This window comes from Coregonus clupeaformis, unplaced genomic scaffold (genome assembly GCF_020615455.1).
Source record: "Coregonus clupeaformis isolate EN_2021a unplaced genomic scaffold, ASM2061545v1 scaf0673, whole genome shotgun sequence".
Taxonomy (NCBI): domain Eukaryota; kingdom Metazoa; phylum Chordata; class Actinopteri; order Salmoniformes; family Salmonidae; genus Coregonus; species Coregonus clupeaformis.
Genome location: NW_025534128.1, coordinates 7,136 through 33,685, shown reverse-complemented (window position 1 = coordinate 33,685; position 26,550 = coordinate 7,136). Strand labels below are relative to the sequence as shown.

At 44.3% G+C, this 26,550-nt stretch overlaps 1 pseudogene; it reads left to right on the top strand.

Moving 5' to 3' along the window:
* LOC123485393 lies at positions 1 to 24,797 on the top strand (annotated as a pseudogene).
* The last annotated feature ends 1,753 nt before the right edge of the window (positions 24,798 to 26,550 follow it).

The following is a 26,550-nucleotide window of genomic DNA, read 5'->3' as shown; positions in this document are numbered from 1 at the left end:
ATCTGATTCTCTGTTTCGTCTGTCTATGTGAGAGTGAACAACCGTCCAAATGGCTCAGCAGGGAGTTCTGCTGGACCAGGACCAGTTCTGTTGTTCTGTCTGTCTGGATCTACTGAAGGAACCGGAAACCATCCACTGTGGACACAGTTACTGTAGAAGCTGTATTGAGGACTGCTGGGATCAGGATGTTCTGAAAGGTGTCTATAGCTGTCCTCAGTGCAGACAGACCTTCACTCCAAGGCCTACTCTGAGGAAAAATAACATGTTGGCTGAAGTGGTGGAGAAACTGAAGAAGACAGGACTCCAGGCTGCTCCCCCTCCTGCTCTGTGCTATGCTGGACCTGGAGATGTGGCGTGTGATGTCTGCACTGGGACCAGAAAGCAGAAAGCCCTCATGTCCTGTCTGGTGTGTCTGGCCTCTTACTGTGAGACTCACCTCCAATCTCACTATGAATCTCCTGCTTTCAAGAAGCACAAGCTGGTCAAAGCCACCGCACAACTACAGGAGAAGATCTGCTCTCATCATGACAAACGGCTGGAGGTTTACTGTCGTACCGATCAGCAGTGTATCTGTTATCTGTGTACAGTGGATGAACATAAAGGCCATGATACAGTGTCAGCTGCAGCAGAGAGGACTGAGCAACAGGTAAGACCAGAACTACTTGTTGGTGACTGTCTAATAAACAAATAATAATTACAGTAGGAACTAAGGCTGTTTGAATATGAGATCATACAAATGAAATCAATCCACGGCAGAACAAATATGAACACAAACCTTGAGTATATTGGGTTTGCTCCAAATGTTTCACAATTTTCTAAAGTCATACAACATTATCATTCCGAATGCCCTTTTATGAGTCCAAAGTTCAGCCTCAACCCCTTGATACATGTACGCCTACCATAAAACTATAATCATTCACATAACAACATAATAATATAATTTCACACAGACTCTTCCTCAACATATTAATCCCTATCTTCTATGGGCCCTATGTCCCATTACTATACTATTGATCTACTGGACAAATAAAGCTTGATAGCTCATTGAAGAATGATTCTCCACAGAGGCAGCTGGGGATGAGTCAGCAGAAGGTCCAGCAGAGATTCCAGGAGAGAGAGAAGGAGCTGAAGGAGCTCCAACAGGCTGTGGAGTCTCTCAAGGTGAGTATTGTTGACCAGAGGAGACACACCATTTCACTTCTCTCCTCCAGTCAGAGAGAGGGAGAGGCCTCTATCTAATCCCACTGACCCCACTGTTGGAAACAGGACCCCTTTCAGAGAACACACGGCTTAATTTAACTGACGGGATATGAACCCGGGTCTACTGCGGGAGAAACCAACATCTTGGGGGTTCGATCCCCGGGACCACCCATACGTAAAAATGTGTGCACACATGACTGTAAGTCGCTTTGGATAAAAGCGTCTGCCAAGTGGCATATTATATATTATTATGTTACACAAGAGGAGATTCCCTACTGGGCCGACACTGATTTTAAAGTCACAAGTGGGGCTACCTCATCACATAACCATGAGTAACCATGAGTGACTCATGTCCACTATACATTAACAGAGCTCTCTCTCTCTCTCAATTCAATTAATTGGGCTTTATTGACATGGGAAACATGTTACATTACCAAAGCAGGTTAAATAAATAATAAACGAAAGTGAAATCAATTATCAGAAATTAACAGTAAATGTTACACTCACAAACGTTTCGAAGTAATAGAGACATTTCAAATGTTATAATTCAAGTGAAAACAGAGTGAGTCAGACCGAGTTCTGGAGGTGAAATGTAAATGAATGAGGGAGAGTTAAGTGAGGTAGAAGGTGTGGTGAAGAGCTCAGAACCAGAGCCTGGCATCAATGGACATGATAAAGAAGAATCTGGTGCAGTAGGAGTTACATTGTTGGAGAAAGTGGATCCATACCTTTTGGCAGATTCATTTGTGGTTTCAGGGTGGGTGGGAAAGGAGTTGGGTGCAGTTGAATCAGTGAAGGTAACCTGTAGTGGACTTGTGATATTTGTTTGTGTTTCTTCTGACCAGAGGGAGTGGGCGCTCCGTGTCACGCAACTTGGGTCAAGATCTGGTTCTTGCTTTGCTCTTAGGAACAGGGCACCATTGAAAGGAGTGATTTCTGGGGTAGCGTTAAGTGTAGAAGTGGAGCAATTAAGGTTGAAGACTGCTGGTGTTTGTGATTCCCGTCGTTTGGTGCAACGCAGACCCGGTGGTGAGCGTGGTGAAACATAGGAGTCACTGTCAGTCCTTTTGAGTTTTGAGTCTTTACCCGATAAAGTCATGGTAGGATATATCAGTTATCCTGTTAGAGCTTTTGTGCCGAATCCACTGCACTGATTCAGGTGCAGCGTTTATGATCATGTTGCAGCAGTTTGTAGGAGGGAGATTCCAAGATGTGGGAAGTGTGCAGGAGGGCATGGGATAGAGGATTGTGTAGTTTCGGTGGATAAAGTTGTGTGTCAACTGATGGGATGCCCATGTTGCTGGGGATCGAAAGTGTCCGGTGCGAGAGAGGCAGGTTGAGGTGGCTAGAGTCAGAGTAGTGCAGAAGGTGTCGTACGCTGAGACAGTGAAGGAAGTAGAGGAGGATGGGACAAGGGTGAGAGATCCTGAGAGGATCCCTGTGAGTAGTAGATCTTTGCCAGCACAGAGGGATAGGCCAACAAGTGATATATGCTTCAGTAAAGTTAGCTTCTTAGCGTTCATAGCAATGGTTATCAACTGTACTGCAGAAATGGAACGTAAATCACAGAAAATTGATGTTGTGGTGGCAGCTGCAGAGAAGTATTTGGCCATACAAGATTTGACTTCAGAAGAGTTACAGGGTGTGTTGAGTGGTGGTGTCCCGTCTTCCCAGGCCGTTGGCATGGTGCAGGAGCAGATAGGGTCAAATTAGTGGAATGGGGTACTGGGTATTTAATGTGTAGGGTTAGTTGGAAGGGTGTTTTTTTAAATTATTATAGTTTCCCCTTTTCCCATGTTGTATCATCAAGTAAAATTGATTTATATTATAGTCCAGTAGGGGCGGTAATGCAACATATTGTATACCAACCGCCGTTGAACTCCAAAGAAGAAGACATTTTAAATTACGCTATGTACAGTGTTGTAACGATGACTCTGTCTCTCTCATTCCATCACTTTTGCAGTAGTTGGTTGTGTGGGGTGCTGACAGACAATCATAGATGGATATTTATAGAGCTCAGATCAGGACGACAATTGATTATGAGTGTATATTTTATGTAACAGCAGCAAAGACATAATCCAGTATATAGCTTTAAGGATATGTATTGGTGCATTTAAGTCAACATCTGTATGTACCTTAAAGGTGGAGGCAGGTGAGATGCCTTTGGATATACAGCGTAAAAAATGGTCATCATCTTATTGGGTTGAAAGGCTGTGAGGTTGAGCATCCCACTGCTACTGTTCTAGATGACTGTTGGGAATATACTAGTAGACAAGGCAGTGGTTTTGGTTGGACAGTTGGAAAGCTTGCTGATGAGAGTGGTTTGAGGGAGTTGGAGGTTGGCCCTTCTGTGGTAATAGGGGATGTTCCTCCATGGTTACTCCCAGACCCTGTTGTTGATCTAACCTTGGTAGAGAAAAGGAAAGATTGGTCAGAAGTCAGTGATATAGTGAAACTGGTTGACAATTACATTGGTAAAAGTTTTTATGCGTTTTTAATGCTTTTCACAGATGGATCCAAGGACCCAGATAGTGGGCTCACAGGAGCAGGCGTTTACGTTCCTGAATTTGATGTGCAGATATGTAGAAGACTAACAGATGAACTGTCAGTATACTCAGTTGAACTGTTGCCGATAATAGTTGCCCTCCAGTGGGTGGAGGACGTACAACCTGTTAGAATTATAGTATGGTCAGATTCTCTATCTGTATTGAATAGTTTATCATCTGGTAAATCTAATAGGAGTGACCTGCTATTGGAGCTATTCATGTTATTATGGAGAATTGAGAGAATGGGTTTAGTAGTGAGATCCAGCATTTATATGCCCTCCAAAGAAAGGTCGATGGACCAAGATTCAAAGGTCAGATTAGAAAGGAAGAGATGGTGTTTTCTTGATTGTGCTTAGAACATTGTACATTGATCTCGTCATTACATCTGGTTGGCAAGCATGTGAATGGTTTGTGTCTGGAAGGTATGGTCGATGAAACGGTGGAACATGTGTTGATATATTGTTGTAAGTATGTTGAAGAGAGGGAAAGATTGAAGTGTAGGGTCATTGAGGTTGGACGGTGTTGGGGGGGTTTGGAAGGGATTTTGGGGATGGGGGAGGGTCTATTAGAAGTTAGTAGGGCTCTTCTTTCTTTTCTCAGAAGTACTGAGTTAGGTAGGATTTAGAAATGTTGGAAACCGTGATTGACCACACACTCCAGCACAGTAGGTGGCGGCATGCACCTATAACGTTGGTTTGTGGACCGCCATTATATCATAGAAGAAGAAGTTAGTTGTGTGAGAGATTTGTGGTTCTATATCGTGGAGCTCCGCCCCATAGGGGAGCTCTGCTCCTAGTTCACGAGAGTGGCTGGACATGAGTGGGCTTCCAAGGGAATCCCTAGGCTCGAGAGCGCCATGGCGGCGTATCTAGTGTCGGGTTCGAGTCTCTGGGCGGCCTCCAAGAAAGCCACCTTGCCAGTGCAGAAGGACAGACTCACAGCACAGCTGGCTGAGAAGTCTTTCACGCTGGGAGCCCAAGCTGTGTCAGCAGCAAATAACATTGCTCTCCTCGCGGCCTCCCTATCCTGTCTAACAACGGGAAGGTCTGAGTTGACCAGCGAGGAGGTTGAAGAGGCGTCCAGGATTTCTGGCGCTATTCTTCATCTGACACAAGCGTCAGCGATATGCGCAGGCCGGTCCATGGCCACTTCGGTGGTCATGGAACGTCACCTCTGGCTGTCTATGACGGCCATGAATGAGACGGACAGAGCCTCGCTGCTGAACGCTCCCCACTCTAGCGAAGGCCTCTTTGGGGTCGCCGTTAAAGAGGCGACGGAGCGATTCGCTAAGCTTGACGAGGATAGGAAGCACCTGGCTACACACCTGCCATTGGCAAGGAAGCCTAGCCAGGCGTCTGCTAACCCACCACCCTCTAACGCCCCCAGTAGAACTACAGGGGGGCGACGGGCCAGGCGACAGACGCCGACCACTGACAGCAGGCGAGCGGGCTCGGCCCCCCCAGCGGCGACAGTGGTTGTGACGATTCCGCCGGCGAGAGAGTTCGTCATGAAACCGTCCTGGCAGCACCAGAAGGGCAGCCAGAAAAGACGACGCCCATGACAGGACGAGGGGGAGAGGACGGATGACGGCTCGGCGCTGGACGCAATAGAGCCCACTGTTCCCCCCCACCCCATTGTTCAGGGCGTGGAGGGAAATGATTGTTCATGTTTGAATAAAGAGTTGGCTCCTACTGACATTGTCACAAAAGAGCCCCTATTCCATGACACGTTGCAAAACGTTCAGAGTACTTCACGCCTCATGATTTTCTCCCACCATCCTGAGTGTAGCTCAACCCACCGAAGGTGCGTAGTTGAACACACACAGGAGAGGAAGGAGAAAAGGGCATCTAGGCGTAGCCTTAGCTCACTAAATAAAGACCTTACACTACAGACTCCTAGGAGCACTGTAGTAAAGGTCTCACATAGCAGGCAGCTGTCTCAGTCTAAGTATGGCATGAAGACGCAGCCGCTAGCTGGGAATGACGCTTTGCCTCAGGCTAATGCCTCAGTCAGCGCAGTTCAGACCCGTGCGACGTTCACGGAGGGCCGAAATACTAGAGTTACAGGTGTAACCAATGTATTGGCGCCCCCGGTTAATTCAGAACGTAACAATACCCACTACTCTGAGTACAGCTCACCACACCTAGAGTGTGCAGTTGAGCAATCTCATGAGACTAGTGAAAAATAGGTATTGTGGCGCCACCTTGTGGTATCAGTTAGAGACCACACTTTCCAGACTCTTATTAATACTGTAGTGGACGGCTCTCATGGCAAGCAGCAGTCTCGGTCAGACAATGGCATGACGACGCAATTGCTATCCGGGGAAGGCGCTCTGTCTCAGGTTAATACCTCAGTCAGTGCAGCTCAAACCCGTGCTACGTTCACGGAGGGCCGGATTACTAGAGTTACAGATGTAACTGACGTATCAAGGCCTCCGATTCTCTCAGAACGTGCTGATTTTTCCTCTCCCTTTCGAGGGGGGCCCGCCTTGGGCTATTCCACCAACCCAGTGCTGGGGAATAGCGGCGGCGAGGGCCATAGAGGAATACATGTCCTTCCTACTGAATGCACCACAGCTTCGTGCGCGCCCGCTTTCTCTGCATTGCTGGCAGTGGCAGCGAAGCTGTACCCTCTCACGCTGGATAGAACAGACGTTGCAGAAGGGTTATGCCCTCCAATTCCATCGAACCCCACCCCCGTTCAGGGGAGTGGTAGAGACGGTGATGAAAACGCCGGAAAAAGTGGCTGCTCTGATGTCAGAGATTACGGAACATTTGGCGAAGGAGGCGGTCACAGTAGTTCCCCCGGGAGCAAAGGAACAAGGGGCTATATTCGCCCTACTTCCTAGTGCCCAAAAAGACGGGGGGAGTGAGGCCGATTTTGGATTTACGCATTCTCAACGAGAGCATAACCAAACGGCCCTTCCGAATGCTGACGACAAAACGTCTACTGGAATGTGTCCAGAAAGGAGACGTTTGTACAAGCATAGACCTAAAGGACGCGTACTTTCATGTGCCGATACAATCGCGTCACAGGAAGTTTCTGCGGTTCGCCTTTCAAGGGGTGGCGTACGAGTTCACGAGGATGCCATTCGGGTACGCCCTGGCACCTCGAACGTTTTCCAAATGTGTGGAGGCGGCATTGGAACCATTGCGTCGTCAGGGGATACGGCTATTAGCCTACCTAGACGACCTGCTGGTTCTCGCCCCGTCAGCAGAGCTGGCGTTCACTCACACGACACAGACAGTGATGCATCTCACACGTCTGGGGTTCGCTGTGAATTGGAAAAAGAGCGCGCCCTGGCCCAGTCATCAGATTGTCTACCTGGGGTTACAGCTAGACACTGTAATGATGAGGGCTCGAATTTCGGACCCTCGAAGGGTAGCATTGTTGCTAGCCCTGAGGAAGTGTCGTCCCGAATCACGCGGTGACGGCGCTGTCGATCATGTCACTTTTTGGGTCTCATGTCGTCAGCCCACACTGTGGTTCCGCTGGGACTTCTGCACATGCGCAGAATACAGCGATGGTTCGCCCAACTAAGACTAGACCCAGTGCGTCAACGTCATCGGTTGGTGGTGGTTCCTCTCTCGCTAAGAGCAGACCTGGACTATTGGAGGAATCCGAGCGTTCTCACGCACGGAGTCCCGATGGGCAAGGTGTCATCCTACATTCCAGTGTTCACAGATGCTTCTCTGACTGGATGGGGAGGGACATGTCAGACTCAAGCGATAGGAGGTGTGTGGCCTCAATCGAGCCGTCACATAAACCTCTTGGAGTTGGAAACGGTTCGACTGGTTCTGACCCACTTCACGTCTACCCTTCGGGGTCGCGATGTGCTGGTCTGGTCAGACAACCGGACCACAGTAGCTCACATAAATCGGCAGGGAGGAGTCAGGTCTCCTGTTCTCCACCGGGCGGCAGAGGAATTGTGGCTGTGGGCTCACAAGATCCTTCGCTCGTTGAGAGCAGCACATATTCCGGGCTACTTGAACGTAGGAGAAGACCTCATGTCAAGAGGGGGTCCTCGAGATGACGAGTGGTGTCTGCATCCGGACATTGTTCTCCAAATTTGGGAACAGTTTGGGAGAGCCGAGGTGGATCTATTCGCGTCACGCGTGAACGCGCAATGTCCCCTATGGTTCTCTCTGAGGGAACAGGACGAACCACCACTGGGAAGAGACGCATTCGCGCACTACCCGTGGCCGAGAGTTCTTCTGTATGCATTCCCTCCGCTGTCTTGCATTCTCCCACTGCTAGCCAGGGTGAGATCAGGAGGGCTGTCAATAATATTGATAGCCCCCGATCGACCAGGGGCTCCGTGGTTTAAGGAGATGAGTCAGATGTTGATTGCGCCACCTTGGCCAATTCCACATCGACGGGACGCGTTGACCCAGGCGGGGGGCTCGATAGGGCGGTTGCCCATAATCGGCCAACCACTGAAGGCTTGGTTCCTGAATGGGACAGGTTGAGGCGCCGTGGGTTATCTGATGCAGTGATCAGAACCATACAGGGTGCACGAGCCGGTTCCACTTCTAGGATGTATACCAGCAGATGGAAAGTTTTTTCACGATGGTGTGACACACAGGGTGTGGACCCCATGAGCTGTCAGGTTGAGAGTGTGCTCTCTTTTCTGCAGTTTATGTTTGATAGGCAGAAATCGCCCTCCACCAATAGAGTGTTTGCAGCGGCGATATCAGCTGGTCATGAGGGTTTTGGCGGAACGAACGTGTTTAGCCACCCTCTAGTGAAACGTTTCTTATTGGGAACGCGGCGGCTTAGGCCAATGCCTAGAGCTACGCTGCCCCAGTGGGATTTGGCTTTGGTACTCGAGGCGCTATGTAAGTCGCCGTTCGAGCCATTGAATCAAATACCCCTTAAGATGCTGTCTATCAAGATGGCACTGTTGCTCGCTTTGACTACCGCTAAGCGTGTCAGTGATTTGTGTGCTCTGTCGATGAGACCCGACTGCCTTGCCATTAATGGCGATCTGAGCAGAGCGGTGTTACGTCCTAACCCGGCTTTTGTGCCGAAGGTTATTAGCAGTTCATATAGATCACAGACCGTGGAGTTGTGGGCTTTTTCTCCCCCTCCTCATAGGGAGAGGAGTGAGGAAAAGCTTCATTGCTTGTGCCCAGTGCGCGCTTTGGCGTGCTACGTTGAGCGCACAGCAGCGATTAGGTCATCGCCTCAGCTGTTTGTGTGTCACGGTGCGGCTGCACTAGATAGACCACTTTCAAAACAGCGATTGTCTCATTGGCTTTGTGAAGGCATTGAGACAGCTTACGAGGCAGCGGGGCGACAATTGCCTCGGGGTATCAGAGCTCACTCCACTCGTGGAGTAGCAGCTTCTACTGCCCTTTTCAGAGGAACAGGGGTAGAGGATATTTGTAGAGCAGCGTCATGGTCGACGCCGTCTCCATTTATCCGTTTCTATCTCTTAGATATGTCTTCTAACTCTTTGGCTCAATCTGTACTCAGCGTGGCTGAAGGGAGATCTTGAGCAAGAAAGAGAGGAAAAGCAGGACTGTGGACACAGGTTTCCATCAGGTCCGCTTTGGTTAGGAAGACGTGTTTTTGATAGATATGCTTTCTAACTCTTTGGCTCGGTCTGTACTCAGCATAGCTGAAGGAAGATCTTGAGCTAGGAGGAGAGGAAAAAGCAGGACTATGGACACAGGTTTCCATCAGGTCCGCTTTGAATAGGAAAGCATATTTTGTGGCATGACTCCTGACTGACAGGTTCAGCACAGTAGAGGCATGTATTGATTTGACAGAATGTGAGGTCATCTATCTGCTTGTTCAGTTTAGTATGACCCATGTTTTGTTCCTGCCCACTAATCTTTGGGATCCATTGAGTGAGTGAGGCGGTCTACCGTGTACACAATGTAGAGTGACACTTGGTGTCATTCCATTAGTGGTCGGTAGTGTTTTCACAGGATATTGAGGCACATCTATCTGCTAGTACAGATTAGTATGGCTTCTATTCTGGTGATCTGCCCACTAGTCATTGGCATTGCCATTGGACTAGGTGGGGCGGGTCTTTAACCGATGACGCGGTATATTGTGACGCCCGTATGGGTTTTTAGTTGCTGTACTGCGGGAATTGGTTGCAGCCATTGCTAGGCCTGACCTTTTCATTTTTAATGGGAAGTGTTAGGCTCGGCAGGGAGTACATTTTGGAGCGCTACGCTCCGCCTTAAACTCACTAGGAGCAGAGCTCCCCTATGGGGGCGGAGCTCCACGATATAGAACGATTAGTTACCGGAGTGTAACTCCAAGTTCTATGAGTGGAGCGGAGCCCCATAGGACAAGGCCCTGCCGACCCTCTCTAGTCTCGCTGAAGATAAATATCTCGGGAGGCTGATTGAGGGGAGGCATCCCCTCTTATAGGGACACCTGTACTCCTATTGGCTGCAGGTGTGTGCATAATTTTGTCTCAGGCTGTTGCTGCCTTAGGGCAGAGGGTAAACCACTAGGAGCAGAGCTCCCCTATGGGGCTCCGCTCCACTCATAGAACTGGAGTTATACTCCGGTAACTAATCGTTCGTGAGGAGGGCTACTATTCTTTTTCTTTTGGTTCTTGCGTATTTTATGAATGTATTTTCTCATGGTGGAGGGTTTGTTTATTGATTTCCACTGTTTATCGTTTAGGGTTGAGGGGGGATTAGGGGTAGTTTGTTAGGGCGGCGTGATGGCCTCAACCGAGTGGAGAAGAAACGCTGTCGCTTCGGGTGCGTTCCGGAGAAAGGTGTGGAGGAAGTTTTGCTCATGGTCGGCGAACAGGTTGGAGCGGAACATCTGCACTCTGCATCCAGAATGAACAAGGCAGTGGTTGGGTTAATGAAAAAGGTTTGTCTTGTTGCGAGTGGGATTTTTGTGAGGGGTGTGTTGGTGCTGATTTCGCCAAGAGTTGTGGTGGCTAATCTGCCTCCATTTATTACTTACGAACAGACGGCAAGTACATTTAAGTCATTTAGCAGACGCTCTTATCCAGAGCGACTTACAGTTAGTGAATACATTTTTTATATTTTTTTATACTGGCCCCCCGTGGGAATCGAACCCAAAACCCTGCCGTTGCAAACGCCATGCTCTATCAACTGAGCTACATCCCTGCCGGCCATTCCCTCCCCTACCCTGGATGACGCTGGGCCAATTGTGCGCCGCCCATGAGTCTCCCGGTCGCGGCCGGCTGCGACAGAGCCTGGATTCGAACCAGGATCTCTAGTGGCACAGTTAGCACTGCGATGCAGTGCCCTAGACCACTGCGCCACTCAGGAGACGTTGTAGGTTAGTTTTGGTAATTTTGCAAGTGGTTTTCGTGTGCTCTCGGCTGGGTGCCAAGCGGAAACCGTTAAACATGTCTCTTTTCGTAGACAAGTGTTTGTTTCTTAACAAACGTCAAGGTTACACAGGGGAGGGGTGGAACACAGGGTTTGCTAGCACAGATAGTTTTGGGTGTTTCTAGTGTGGGGATGTAGGGCATAATGTTAGTGCAGACAAGCGCGACCAGCCGGCAGCGGGAGCTAGGACTAGGCTGGACACAATACATTTTTAACGCCTTTTTCTGATAAAACTACTTAATTACATCCGCCATGGAGCCCAGTTTCATAATATTACCATATGTCCCAGATGCTTGCCGTAGTTTAGAAATAATAGGGCATGTTTCACCCTGCCAGCTCCTATTAGTTGTTTTGAGCTCTGTGGCACCAACTCGCCTAATGAAAGTTCTATTCCCAGCCCATTGTTCTGCATCACAATGCCAGCTTCACTATTGTTGGTAATGAGACCAGCCCGTATTAACATTGTAGCTTTACTTCAGGTAACTTATTATTAACAAGGTTATGACTACTTGGTGAGCAAACTCACTGTTCACCTGGGTACACCTTGTGGTGACCCACAGTGCTACGTATGGTTGGCGCATAGCAATCAAACATTAAACATTTTCTGGTCACGGTTAATCATATTTTCTTTCAGAAAAAGGTGTATAACCTAAAAAAAAAATGCATGTCTGTCCTCTTTTTCAAGATGTGGTCGATTTAAACAGCCAGAATAATTTTTTTCAATTAAGAAATAACCTTTTAAAAATTGTTTTTACATCTATTGTTTCTATATTACTGCTGTGTAATTTGATATGCGTCGAAATCTGTAAGTTCGTAGGCATTGAATTGAGCGAATGCTGCGCAGGTTCACTGAGTTGTAAACTAAATGGATAGGTGTAGCTCATTGATTTATAGATCTGACACAGTTGCTACCTCAGATAATGAGCCTAGTAAGTGTCGTGAATGAGGTATGTAGTACCCACAGAAGGCCACAGGGAGGAGCAAGAGAGCTATAAACCTATTCATTTTTTTTTTGCTTTAAATACCCTAAACCTAACAATCAATCAATCAAATGTGTTTATAAAGTCCTTTTTACATCAGCAGATGTCACAAAGTCCTATACAGAAACTCTAACCCTACTTATAACCTATTTTAGCCTTAACTCTAACCCCTAACCCTAATTCTAGGGTAGGGTAGCCTAGAACACGTTTTAGAAACTATTTTAGTAATAATTTTATTTTAGTAAATACCATTATAGTACTAAATAGCATTTATTGTTATTTTTTAAATAAAACCTATGTAACCTTTATTAGTCATTTTATTATAGGTATTATTGCAAGGCAGAACACTTGATAAACAACACATTTGTTTTATTTTTTAAATGTGTTTTGAACTGGGTGTGACCTAGTAACCTCTATGTGAAAGTCCAGCAATTGGCATGTCATAGGTGGGGCAGGTTTGAGACTGATCTCCAGAATTAATAAGAAAAATACACTTCATTTCTCAGCTGCCTCACCAATGTCTTTACGAGAATTAATAACTTTTAATTGCTAAATGTTTCCAATAGATGGCTGCATAAAACCACAAAGCATCAGTTATAGGCTACAAGCATAAAATAGCATGCAACCAAAGACTATGTCCTATGATTTTCTAAAAAGGTCACTCATTACTTTACAGTTAGCTATATATCTCGTATTAGGCCTGTGTTGCTTTTGGGAGAGCAACAAAATATTAACTTGTAGTGTATTGACAATATGATGGTGTTAAATGTTGTTTAAATGGAACTGAAAGAAGGTTGATTTTTGGTATCAAGAAGGAAGGTTTTAGCGTGACGTCACATATGACAGACAGGAAGTGGGTTGTAAGATACGGGGATTGAACAGTAGAGGGAGCCATTCAACTCTTGGAAGGCTATATAAAGGGGGGAATAATGGCGGAGAGTTAGAACGGCCATAGCAATCTGGGGAGCCGTTCTCCGGACACCGCGGGTCTGTACATATGCTGTAATCTTGTGGTTTGAATAAACCTTATGATCAATGTTCAGTATGAGCAGACTCCTTTTGTTGACAGCAATAATGACCACCATTCATCATATACGACATAATGGCGAGCTTGCCAGGAGATGGTTATGCAGTAATTATTTGCTGCATTTGGAGTCGCCAAACTAACTCAAGCTGACTTCGGTTTGGAGTCATGACCCGACTACATACAGCTAAGTTGTTGGTTTTGTTACTGCTTGTGTACACTGGAGGAGTGTACCATTACGACCGTGTTTCGGGTGGCGTTATGGCTGTTGACTAGGAGTCTGAAAATTTCTAAATTTGGTTGATGGGTAAACGGGGAATAATAGCATGTTTAGGACAATGGATTGGTAGAGAATAAATGTTGGAAGACGTCTGCATAGTTAGGGCACCGTGAATACGGAAAAGACCTCGGACCGAGGCGATTCTTTAGGAATGGGCCATAAAATCCTTGCAACGCGTTAGGTGGTGTAAGGTTGATTCTGGGAATTATTAAGCTGGACGAATTATATGCATGTTATATACTCATCGTATGGTTGAAGAACTATAATGTATGGGGTAACCTCTCTATGATTATCCAGAACTTACGGCAACAAAAAGTTAGACGGAGATAATTGCGATGATGATGATTTGGCCGCGGTGCGGGGTGTTCATTTGTATAGCTAGTAGGCCGCAGTTGGCTAGAGGCTGAAGCTAATGCTTGATTGTTTCAGGCCACGTGGTACATCGTTGCTAAGGCTAATTTTTGTAAGGCTAAAGTGTGAATCATGCTACATTCTACATGGTGGCTGAGGTGGATGCTAATGCTACATGCTAATTGTGTTTTGTGTCACAGTGTACCTTAGGCTAAGCTAAATGCTAATGTTGAAGGCTAATTGTGTTGCGTGCTACATGCTAACGGATATCCTTAGAGATTCCATTGCGATGGATTAAAGTCTCTTAAATTTGTCTCTGTGTTTAAGTCAGGTTGTATGTTTTGTGAGCGCTGTTAAATGTTGTTTGACTAGGAGGGGAAAACGAGAGTTACAGTTGGACGGTTATTCTGTCTGTTTGGGGAGAGATCTAAAATCTTCCACGGTGAAAACGTGTTTTTGAATGGATGTGCGCATGTGCATGATTTTGCGACACTACACTACAGAAAGGGGGAGTTTATGACACGAGATTAGGACACGTTTTGGTTTACGGCACTAAATCTACGACATGCGGTTGTGCTCAGCCTACAAAACAAAATGGTTGGTTAGGATCATAGGTCCCATCTGGGGGCTGCAGGGAGACGGAGAAACACACAGACAGAGAGATTTTAGCACGAGTATTCTAGTTTAAAGATTGGTTAAAGATGAAACTTGTGGTGTGTCCTATTGAATTGATAAATTAAATATATGTTGGCGAAGAATAATGCATTGAATTAAATGACGGATTAAAATAAAAATGTTTTGTTAAAATAAAATAAAATAATGTTTTTGAGGCGATCTATGTAGTTCTGATTTTAGTCTTAGAGTGAATAATGTAGAACGAACGAATATTGAATGGTTGAAATAACTCAGGGATTGCATTAACTACTAAGATGTTATTCTGTGTCTCTGTTTTTTTCCTGTCATATGAGTGGAGCAATACGATACGATACGACAGGAGAGAGGAGGGGCTGACGTGTGCGTCACGTGACAAGGTGTAACGAGGCAGACGAGAGGATCAGATCAGGCTAGTACACAAAATCATCCTAACAAAATATGTGATGTTATGACAATTTCACATAGGCTTGGCAAATACTATTTCATTAAAAATTGCATTTTGGAGGCTCTGTGTATCACTGGGGTTTGATGGGAATTGGAGTATTGAAGGGTTGTAAGGTTAGAAGGTTTTGTTTATGGGTATTTTAGTCTGAAGATGACTAACTTGCATTTACTGGCAGTTGATGGGTTGTGGTAAGATAGTCAACACTAATTGATAAATTGGTGATATAGGAATAAAACATTGGTTTTAAATTATTCATAATTTTTAATTGAGTTTTTAATTGGTTTTTTATTTTTTAATTAAAGGGTTTTTGAATAAGGCATTTAATTCAATTTTTTAATATTTATATTTTATTTAATAAGATTTTTTGGGGAGGAGGAAAAAAAAAAAAAAAATTTTATTTTTTTGGGGTTGTTAGGGTTATATTAATAATTTAAGGGGGGAAGCCATAGGCTATACAGTCTAAAATAACATAGTTCACAATAAAGGAATATAAAAGGCTTAATATAGGGGAAAATTGATTAAAATAGTCATTTTTTAATCGAAGTAGGGTTAGAGAGTAGTGTTAGAAAGACTAATGGCAGATGTTAGTACACCTTTCTCACATACGGATTCAGCAAAAAGACACCCACCTTACGAGAAGGAAGCTTTCAGTGATCATCTAGCATGGTGATTATGGCATCAGAGATGAAGATGAATACAAGCAGAAACGACGATGAAGATGAATTCAAAACTCCAGAAGGAAGGAAAACCGGGATGTCTGGGAACTTAAAGAAGATGAGGAGGATGAAGATGAGAGTGATTGATGAGAGGCCATGGGTGGAGGTGACTCTGTGATCAGAAGGAAGTGGCAAGAGAGGAAAGAAGGATACTGGAGACTTGATCTCTGATGAAGGTTGAAGAAAGAAGGGTACAAGAGCAAAGAAGAAATGGAGATATAGGCAGATTGCTTATCATGCCTGGATAAATCGAATAAGAAGTAACACGACTGGATGAAGAATTCAAGAATGGAAGGAGAAGAACACATTGAGGTCAAGAAGAGCCCACTAGTAAGAAGATGATGGAAGATGATATTTCGAGGACAGAACTTAGAAGAGAACCTTTTGAAGAATACTGATATGTCAACGACGAGAAGAACAGGACGAAGAAAACTCAATCAAATACAACTTATAACTGGTGGTGGAGAAGAAGAAAATAAGTGTTGGTTATGAAGAATCAAAGTGAACCAAATCAACAATCACTGTTACAGCTTCAACTGAACAATATTGATAATGCAATTGTACCAGCCAAGGGGGTACCAGTTGATTCATATCCAAAGCCAGTTTCTGGACAGACACATAATGGCACCTGTTAGTGTCTAGGAGATCCGGAAGGGGGGTGCATTGCTGAGAGCATCGATTAGAGGAGAAGAGAAAATAGCTAACAGTTGAAACAACCGGCCATTAGAAGTGATAGTGAATAGGGGAAAAACTTATTTGGGTTTAGGCCTAAAGAGGTTAAACATCTCACTAATTGATAACGAATTAGGATAGGGATTTGAGGTAGTAAAACAGTTAATCAAAATAGACATACTAATATTAGAAGATACTGTTATTGCAGTGTTGGAAGAGAATTGAATTGTACAATAAGATGTACACTAGACTGTCTATTAAGACAATCTGTCTGAAAAGTTAAAAGGGGTGATTATTATTCTGGGTTACATTCTTACACTAAGGGATTTCAGGCTAGGCTAAAAGGTGGTTAGTCGTTTTGCCAAGTCTGTGTGTAATGAGTCAGAAGCAGGTGGGGAACTTTCCCAATCACATATTCTACAAATTTGGTGGTAAGGGATTTTGTGAAAATCAGGGGAAAAGGTTTTAAATGTTATGAGAGAAAAGATTAGATTAAAATAAGTTAGGAGTAGATTAGGGTTGGAAGAACTCTGAGACAGTAAGCTAAGTTTTAAGGTTAGTAGTAAGAGAGAGAGAACAGTAATGAATGACACTTTAGAGTAGGGAGATCAAGGTAATTATGGGTGTATTTTGTGTAATCAAAGGTTTGAAAGTCAGGGATTTAGAGAAAGGACTGAGATTTGGGGAAAAAGTGACACTAGTGGGGATAGATGGAAGTACAAGTAAAGAGTTCAAAGTCTTAGGGAAAACTGGGGAAAACTAGGAGTAACTAAGGACATTAACACTTCAGTTTATTAGAACAACAGGGAGAAGCAATTTAACTCTTTCAACATTGATAGTTATTAAAGTCATAAATATATTGCATTTGATTATAAGGGAATCAATACAGCACCAATGTTAGGGAAATAATACTTATTAGGGTTTAGGATGGGGACGTTCCTCCCATATGGAGAGATAATTATGGAGAATAAGTATTGTTATCAGGACCAGGAGTAGAAGCTGTTGCACTTAGTCAAAGGAGGGATAGTTTGTACAACGGTATAGTTTGGAAGAGGTTAGGAGTGACTGTTCACTTATGTTGCGTAATGTTATAGAGAAAGGTTAGGGAGAATATATGTGTACTTATTTAGGGCAAGCATTAGAAGTTGTTCCGGTTAAGAATTATGGGTTAAAGGGCTATGTAATTCGTAAAGTGATGCTTATAATGGAAGAGTTAAGGTTTGTAGACTCCACAGTCACCAAAGGAGTTCAGGAAGAGTAGATTACCGTCACTCCAACAGTAGATAATACAGAGGATAATAGGAACTTTTGCACTAGAAGTAATTAGGGTTGATACAGCAATTAAGTCAACTACTTTAATGGTAACTTTGGAAGGGAGTAGTGATACGATGGCAATAGCAAAAGAGGGAGTATGACATCGACAACAACTTTTCTGAAATTAAATGGGGGATTGTAGACTCATGGGTTATGTTACGGATGGAGAGTGCTGTCAATGATAGTACGAATGGGGTTAAAATAGGAGAACAGATAGTAGTAGAGAGAATATAGATTCATCATGGAGGACAGGATGAGGTCTTTGATTTTGATGACAGACAGGGAGAGGTATCTGATCAGTACCGCTCGTTCTTCTGTTGTGGAAGTTAGAGATAGATTAACTCATTCTGTAAGATCAGTGAGGAATCTTGAAGGTCCATGTCTGTTGAGGATTCCAGCACCAGACATGTTAGACGGTCGCGCGGCCTCTATCAGGTGTGGTTCAGTCTTATGATTTGTCATGACTGTGGTATCAGCAACAGTCATTGACAGATAGAATAATGTCGTTGTCAGAACAGTGGTTTAAGCCTAGGGTTAGGTGGAATTGGGTTAAGTGAATTAATATGGGAATTGTTAAATGGGAAAGGAAAAGCAGGTAACAACAGAATCCTGAAGTATTCAGGTGAAACATTGAGGGCTAAAAGTTGTTTTATTCTAATAAAACATATGAGGTAAGGGTGTGTTTATGGGAAGATCAGATTGGGATGTTATATGATAACTTTGGATAAGCATGACCTTAAGGGTAGTAATGAGAAATATGTTACTTTTTAGGTAGCAGGTAGTAAGAAAAGCAGGACTTTGATGGTGGAACGATTAGCTTTTGACTGACAATGTAACTATGGAGAATTTTAGAGATATTTGGTGGGTTTGTGATGATAAAATATATATTCTTACATTATGGATGGAAAGGATTTTGTTACATGTCAACGTTGAAGCTTCCATATGAGGTTTTACCATTATAAGAGGGATAGCATTGGACACAGCTAAATCTAGGGTTAAAAGGGTGACATGGCGACATGTCATAGTCTTCAAGCCTATCATTGAAGGATAAGGTCAGGGAGAAGGGGGGACTTTATTCATGGTATGGTGTAACATTTGGGAAGATCATATTGATAAATATTAGTTATACTTTGAGTCCAGATAGTTCAGATAAGATCACTGGGGTTATAGATGCATTATAAGGGATGTGTTTGGGAGATCTGAGAAGATTTGGTTGCAAGATCAATTAGGCCAGTAGGGGCAGTGATGGGTCAGATTTTAGTTTCAGCTTTGATAACACTGTGTGATGTTTGTAATTGGTTACTGATCTTTGAGAAAGCTATGATATTGAGATAGGTTGGAGAATGATGCCTGGAGACAACACTCAGATGTCGGTGTTGACTGTTCCTGATCTGGAGGAAGATGGATGGAATACTGATGGATAAATATCATTTTTTTTTAATGAGTTGATTATTTTTCAACAAAAAAAAAAAAATTCAATATTGGGGTGATGTTGGTATGATTTATGAATCAAAGGGGGGAATAGGTTTATGTGATTCATACATCATTTATATATCATTTTTTAAATTCTTAGGTGAAATTGAGGTTTAATTTGAAAGTGTTTGTTTTGCAAAAGATACTGTTTGGTCGTTTATTTTCTTGTCATTCCAGAAGCATTTGGGAGAACATGTGGAGATTGGAATACTCAAACAAAGACAATATGAAGGGACAATATGACTGGAGGAGATGAAACAAGGAGGGTGTGGCTGATTCCGTCATCAACAAGTCCATTGGAAGAGGACACTACAGGGAGATGAAGTGTAGTGGACTACATTCCAGTGTTTGCAATGAAATATAGACATGTGTAATACATAATTGTGTCATATTTTTAGGTATTAATTTTGGTAGAATGATGTTTGATGTTATTGACTACATGTAAGGATCTTAGATGTTTTTGTTTATTTCGGTGAATGTTTAGGGACAGAGAGGCTAGGAAGGGAGAGTTTCATTGTCCGGTCCAATGGGTTGACCAGCCGTACAATGGATGTTATTGGATAGGATTTTGTTTGCAGGGGCTTACATGTGTGTTTAGTTGCATCATACTTTCAAATGCATTTACATGAGTTATGAGGTTATCTGGAGTACCGACGGTGGTTGCCTGGGGCAGAGGGACCGTGAGAGAATTTTACTGTCTTGATTGATGGAGGGATATCTGAAAGGATGGCTGCCGGACAGTTTTTCGCTCTTACACTCCATAGAGATTTCTTCATATGCCATAGTAATGTATTCCCACTTCATAAACAGTTATTGCATAGAAAGGAATTTACGCTCTAGAGAAGAATGTTTTGGTTTAATGTTAAAGATACTCAATGAGATAAATTGTTACTTGTTATAATCTTATTCTGTTTGGTTTCGAGACGTTTAGGTTGTCTCGAAAGGGGGGAATGTAGTGTATTGACAATATGATGGTGTTAAATGTTGTTTAAATGGAACTGAAAGAAGGTTGATTTTTGGTATCAAGAAGGAAGGTTTTAGCGTGACGTCACATATGACAGACAGGAAGTGGGTTGTAATATACGGGGATTGAACAGTAGAGGGAGCCATTCAACTCTTGGAAGGCTATATAAAGGGGGGAAGAATGGCGGAGAGTTAGAACGGCCATAGCAATCTGGGGAGCCGTTCTCCGGACACCGCGGGTCTGTACATATGCTGTAATCTTGTGGTTTGAATAAACCTTATGATCAATGTTCAGTATGAGCAGACTCCTTTTGTTGACAGCAATAATGACCACCATTCATCATATACGACAAACTCTAGCAGGTATTGAACACCGGCCAAATAATCACTAGTCAAATGCGCTAACCTCAACCCTAGTAAACATGCATTATATAAAAACGTTCTTAATATCTGATATTGGGAGTAAACAGTCTCGGAATAGAAAAGACAAAACACTGCATCTTCCAGCCCGCCAATCAATTACGTCATGCAACCCTCGTGGTTAGCAAATCTACCTCAACATACCCCTCGCTTGTGCGAGAAGGTTTATTGATAATCGTTATACTACAGAGTGCTCGCTGTTGCTGACGGCTCAAGCTTTTGTCGGGACTTGTTGATTTGGCTACTTGTTCGAGAAGGCAGAGTGGCTCGATGCTGGTTGATGAATTTGACAATGAATGTACTAGAAAAATATGTTTTTGTCAAGCAGAGGTGACTGAATTAATGTGCAGGCTTATTGATAATCGTTATAGTAATGAAGTATAATTTAAAAACATGAGCATAAAAACAGGTAATAATAAACATGAATCATCATTATATTACTTCAAAGTAATGTGTTAAATGCTTTTTCAGTTCTTCCTCTTGCGTTAGCAGTGTGGAAAGGGACAGTAAAAAGCTCAGGCAGGAGTTTTCCTGTGAGGGGGAGTGGTGGTGTATCCAGGGAGAGAACTAAACTAATCTTCTGAAATGTCATTCATGGTCTTATGCTGCCATCTATTGGAATTATTAAGCAACTGCAGTAGTACTGAATAAAGTGTATGTCCTTACTAAGTGTATATCCTTACTAAAGTAGTAATTATTTAGAATTGCAGAATATATGGAGGGGGTACCAGGAGGGAGGAGAGTAGAGCAGGGTCAAGTGGTGGTGGTACCAGGAAGGAGGAGAGTAGAGCAGGGTCAAGTGGTGGTGCGCAGGCCGTGGAGAAAGCGGTGGTGGTTTCACCAGGACCCAGGCAGGTGTCCTATTGGAAATTCCATGTAAAGCTCTTCCAAGATGTCACTTTTTGCTCAAGCTTCCATTGCTTTTGGGAGAGGTGGGGACAGCAGAAGGGGGAGTAACTTCTGTTGTGGGGAGATGAGGGAGCCTGATGGGTGGGTAACTTCTGTTGTGGGGGAGATGAGGGAACCTGATGGGTGGGTAACTTCTGTTGTGGGGGGAGATGAGGTAGCCTGATGGGTGGGTAACTTCTGTTGTGGGGGGAGATGAGGGAGCCTGATGGGTGGGTAACTTCTGTTGTGGGGAGATGAGGCCGCGGCTGTGGAGTTGTACTCTGATTTATAGAGGGCATAACTCTGTGATCCTGGTTGTTCTTAGGTTCTGCTCACAGACCTTTCCAAACTCTCTCTGTCACAGAGAATTGACATTTCCCTCGCCTTTCACAAACTCTCAGCTGCCGTCTTTCAGACGGTCTGCCTCTGATAAAAAAAAAAAAAAAGGTCTGGGAAATTATTGGACAGGACGTGTGTTGCGTGAGTGCGTCGGGGTGGGGGAGCTGTCGCTAAGCTGTAGACGGGAGGCTTTGACTCTCCTGCCCAAAAAAGGGGATTTGAGCAACATAAAGAACTGGAGGCCTGTGGCATTGCTCTGTGTGGACTATAAGATGGACGGGTAACTGTGTATCAGGACACCTAATCACAGACTATCTGTTCATAATCAGGAGAAAGCCTTTGATAGGGTGGACCATGAATATCTGTTCAATGTGTTGTTTTGGTTGTGGGGAGAATTTTGTGGCCTGTGTTCAAATGTTGTACGCTGGGGCTTCATGTATGGTCAAGGTGTGGGGAGGGCTCAGTAGGCCAGTCTGGGTAGGGAGGGGCATTCACCAGGGACAGTTCCATCGTTCTGACTCAAAGCGGCGCAGAGGCTACTGTACCGTACGGAGGTGGGCTGGAGGGAACCAGCATGTGCTCTGTTGAGGAGGGCTGATGGTTTGGGGCTGGATCAGCAGCTCCTCATCATGCGGCAGGAGAGACTCAATACAGCAGGAGTCTCTGATTTCTATGCTGCAGTACTGAGGGCCTGGCAGCTGCTGAGGCCCACACCAGAGGGGGGTGTGGCGCCTGGGCCATGGGTATGGGAGGAGCCCATCTTCCACAACCCACTGATCCTGTTGAGGTCCACTCATTCAGCCATCCTGCAGGGACCTTTAATGGCAGCAGGCATCAAGAGACTAGCAGACCTGCGGCTGCCGGGGGGTGGAAAACCCCCCAAGAGTCGGCACAGCAGGCGGGACAAACATCTCTTAGGCTGCTGGAGAGAGTCATGGGGGAGGTCCAGGAGGCTCTGCCTGACCCAGTGAGGAGGGGGCTGGAGCAGCCTGAGGAGGGGCCACCACCGTTTCCACCAATGCAAGTGACAGCAGAGACTGGGGACTGGCAGGAGAGTCCGGAGGACTTACTGACTTTTAACACTCTGAGCTTGGGGGAGTTTGAGGAGGTGGGGGGTAAGGTGCTGTACACCCTCAGTGTCAAGGTTAGACACATCAGGAGCTTAGCGGGAGTGAAGGGGCATCAGTGGCAGGGGGTTGTGGGGGCTGAGAGCATGGCAGGGTATAGGTGGAGGGTGCTCTATAAGCTCCCAGTGCTGGAAAGGTCAGGGGTCCTCCAGTGGAGGGTATTACATGGAGCCCTGGACACCAATAGCTGGTTGGCTCGGGTTGACCTGGGAGTTGGGGAGGGGTGTCTGTTTTCTGCAATGACAGACTGTTCATCATGTTTTTTCTGTGTTGCCAGGGTAATGCCATTACTGTTGACGCCTTATGGTGGAGTTTGAGTTGTACAAAATGATCAACAGTGTGGAGATGTTTCAGGAGGTATGGGGGCTCAGGGGGGCTGTCTGTACGGCTGGAGAGGAGGGGTTGGATGGACGGTTGGAATGTGGTGCTGGATGGTGTATTGTACTCTGGTGTTGGGTACTGTATAATGTGATTGTGTGGAGGTTTTGGTGGCACGCAATGTGTTTTTAGGAGGGGGGGTGTTAGTGTAATGAGGATGGCTCATTAAAGTAAGACAAGTCAGTCTCTCTCTCTCTCTCTCTCTCTCTCTCTCTCTCTCTCTCTCTCTCTCTCTCTCTCTCTCTCTCTCTCTCTTAACAGCGCTCTGCACAGGCAGCAGTGGTGGACAGTGATAAGATCTTTACCGAGCTGATCCGCTCCATTGAGTGAAGGCGCTCTGAGGTGAAGGAGCTGATCAGAGCCCAAGAGAAGGCTCAAGTGAGTCAAGCTGAAGGACTCCTGGAGCAACTGGAGCAGGAGATAGCTGAGCTGAGGAAGAGAAGCACTGAGCTGGAGCAGCTCTCACACACAGAGGATCACATCCATTTCCTCCAGGTAACTAAACTGCCTTGATACATGTGATATGAAATTAAAACTCAATGTGAAACTCTCAATCATTTGGTTCTGTTCTCTCTCTCTCGCTCTCTCGCTCTCTCGCTCTCGCTCTCGCTCTCGCTCTCGCTCTCGCTCTCGCTCTCGCTCTCGCTCTCTCTCCAGAGTTATCAGTCTCTCTCCAGTACCAGTGTATCTTCAGACTTACCCAGCATCGTTGTCCGTCCTCTTCAGTACTTTGGAGATGTGAGTAAGACTGTGTCTGAACTGAGAGAGAAACTAGAAGACGTCCTTAAAGGAGAATGGACCAAGATCTCCACTACAGGTGTGTTGAAAATAATAAGAACATCAACTTTAGATCATTGAAAGTTCCCTACTAGTCATATACATGTGGAATATGGTGTGATGATAACATTCCCTCTCTCTGTGAATGTGTTTGTGTGTCTGTAGTGAATATAGTGGATGTTGTACTGCCTCCAGAGCCCAAGACCAGAGAACAGTTCTTACAATGTGAGTCTCTTTATTCTGAAGTAACTAACAGTCTCTTTTTACTGACACTCCTAACAATCCCTCTAGAAATATATAGCAATAGTAGATCTAATCAAAGACAGGGTAGATACAGTATCTGACTTCACTTATTGTTCTAACTCCCCTCATTGGTCTCTGCTCTGCTCTTCTCCCAGATTCCTGTCAGCTCACACTGGACCCAAACACAGCAGGCACACTCCTCTCTCTGTCTGAAGGGAACAGAAAGGTGACCTATATATGCCAAGAACAACCATATCCTGTTCATCCAGACAGATTCACAAACCACTACCAGGTTCTGTGTAGAGAGGGTCTGTCTGGACGCTGTTACTTGGAGATGGAGCGGAGTGGGGGGCGTGTTGATACAGCAGTCTCATATAAAGACATCAGCAGAACAGGGAGAGGTAATAGATTTGGACTCAATAACAAGTCCTGGAGTTTAGTGTGCTCTAGAGGTGGTTATTGTTTCAGACACAATAATGTTGAGACTAAAGTATCTGGCCCTCAGTCCTCCAGAGTAGGGGTGTACCTGGATCACAAGGCAGGTACTCTGTCCTTCTACAGTGTCTCTGACACAATGACCCTCCTCCACAGAGTCCAGACCACATTCACTCAGCCCCTCTATCCTGGGTTTTGGCTCTCTGGTACTGCTGAGCTGGTTAAACTGTAGTAGGGTCCACATAGATACTAGTCATGCTGGTGTAGTCTATAGCTGAGCTGGTTAAACTGTAGTAGGGTCCACATAGATACTAGTCATGCTGGTGTAGTCTATAGCTGAGCTGGTTAAACTGTAGTAGGGTCCACATAGATACTAGTCATGCTGGTGGTGATGGTCCCCAGATATAATGCTCTGTTTTTCTGTACAATTATTGTTGTCTGACTGATTTAATCTTCAGAGTTTAATTAAAACTTAACAATGTATTTTTATCAATTGCAATGTTTTAGTTGTCTACATTTACATTAATCATGATGTATGCTGTTAATGTATGTTGGTTGTCATTCAGAACCATTGAAATGTTTTCTCAATTGGTTCTCTGTCTCATTTACATTTACATTTACGTCATTTAGCAGACACTCTTATCCAGAGCGACTTACAAATAGTCTCAATGTCATTTTCCTCAGTATCATGGAACAGGTAGTGTTACTTACTTGCTAATTGAACTATATGGGCCGGTTTCCCGGACACAGATGAAGCCTAGTCCTAGACTAAAAAGCATGTTTAATGGACATGTCCGGGAAACCGACCCTAAGTTTGGCATCTTTTACTCTCCCATACTGCTCAGTCAAGCAATATTTAACCTGTCCAGCAGGTGGTGATATTAACCAAATAATAAAAACAGCAGATATCTTGACTTGCCAGTCAGCATATCAGTAATGTTCAGAATTGTACTTTAATATCATTGGAGATTGATGGTCTTTTTAATCCACTACCCAGAGTCAGGAACAGATGAAGTTAGGTCTGCTACTGTTCAGTTATTAAATATGATTCATGGTGATGGGAAATAAAAAATAGTAGTAGTTTTCCTTTGCTATTTATTCCAAGGTGTGTCTTTAACTTGTAAATGGATTGTGTTGAAGCTGGCATGTGGTGTGGATGATAGAATAGAGTGAATAGAGGAGAGAAGAGAGGAGGAGAGGAGAACATAATATAGAAGACAGATAAGATAGAGAGAGAATTCATACCCAGGGGAGTTACTGACTCTGGCCCAAATGACACCCTGTTCCCTACGTAGTGCACTAGGCTACTTCTGACCAGATCAAAAGTAGTGCACTACATAGGGAATAGGGTGGAGATTGGAGATTTGCTCACTGGCATTAGAATATTAGACTATCATACTGTAATGTTAGATGTTGCCTCATTCCAATATTCCAATATCATACTGTAATGTTAGTGGTTGCCTCATTCCAATATTAGAATATCATACTGTAATGTTAGTGGTTGCACCATTAGAATATTAGAATATCATACTGTAATGTTAGTGGTTGACTCATTAGAATATTAGACTATCATACTGTAATGTTAGTGGTTGCCTCATTAGAATATCATACTGTAATGTTAGTGGTTGCCTCATTCCAATATTAGAATATCATGCTGTAATGTTAGTGGTTGCCTAATTAGAATATTAGCAAATCATACTGTAATGTTAGTGGTTGCCTCATTAGAATATTAGAATATCATACTGTAATGTTAGTGGTTGCCTCATTAGAATATTAGAATATCATACTGTAATGTTAGTGGTTGCCTAATTAGAATATTAGAAAATCATACTGTAATGTTAGTGGTTGCCTCATTCGAATATTAGAATATCATACTGTAATGTTAGTGGTTGCCTCATTCGAATATTAGAATATCATACTGTAATGTTAGTGGTTGCCTCATTAGAATGTCACACTGTAATGTTTGTGGTTGCCTCATTAGAATA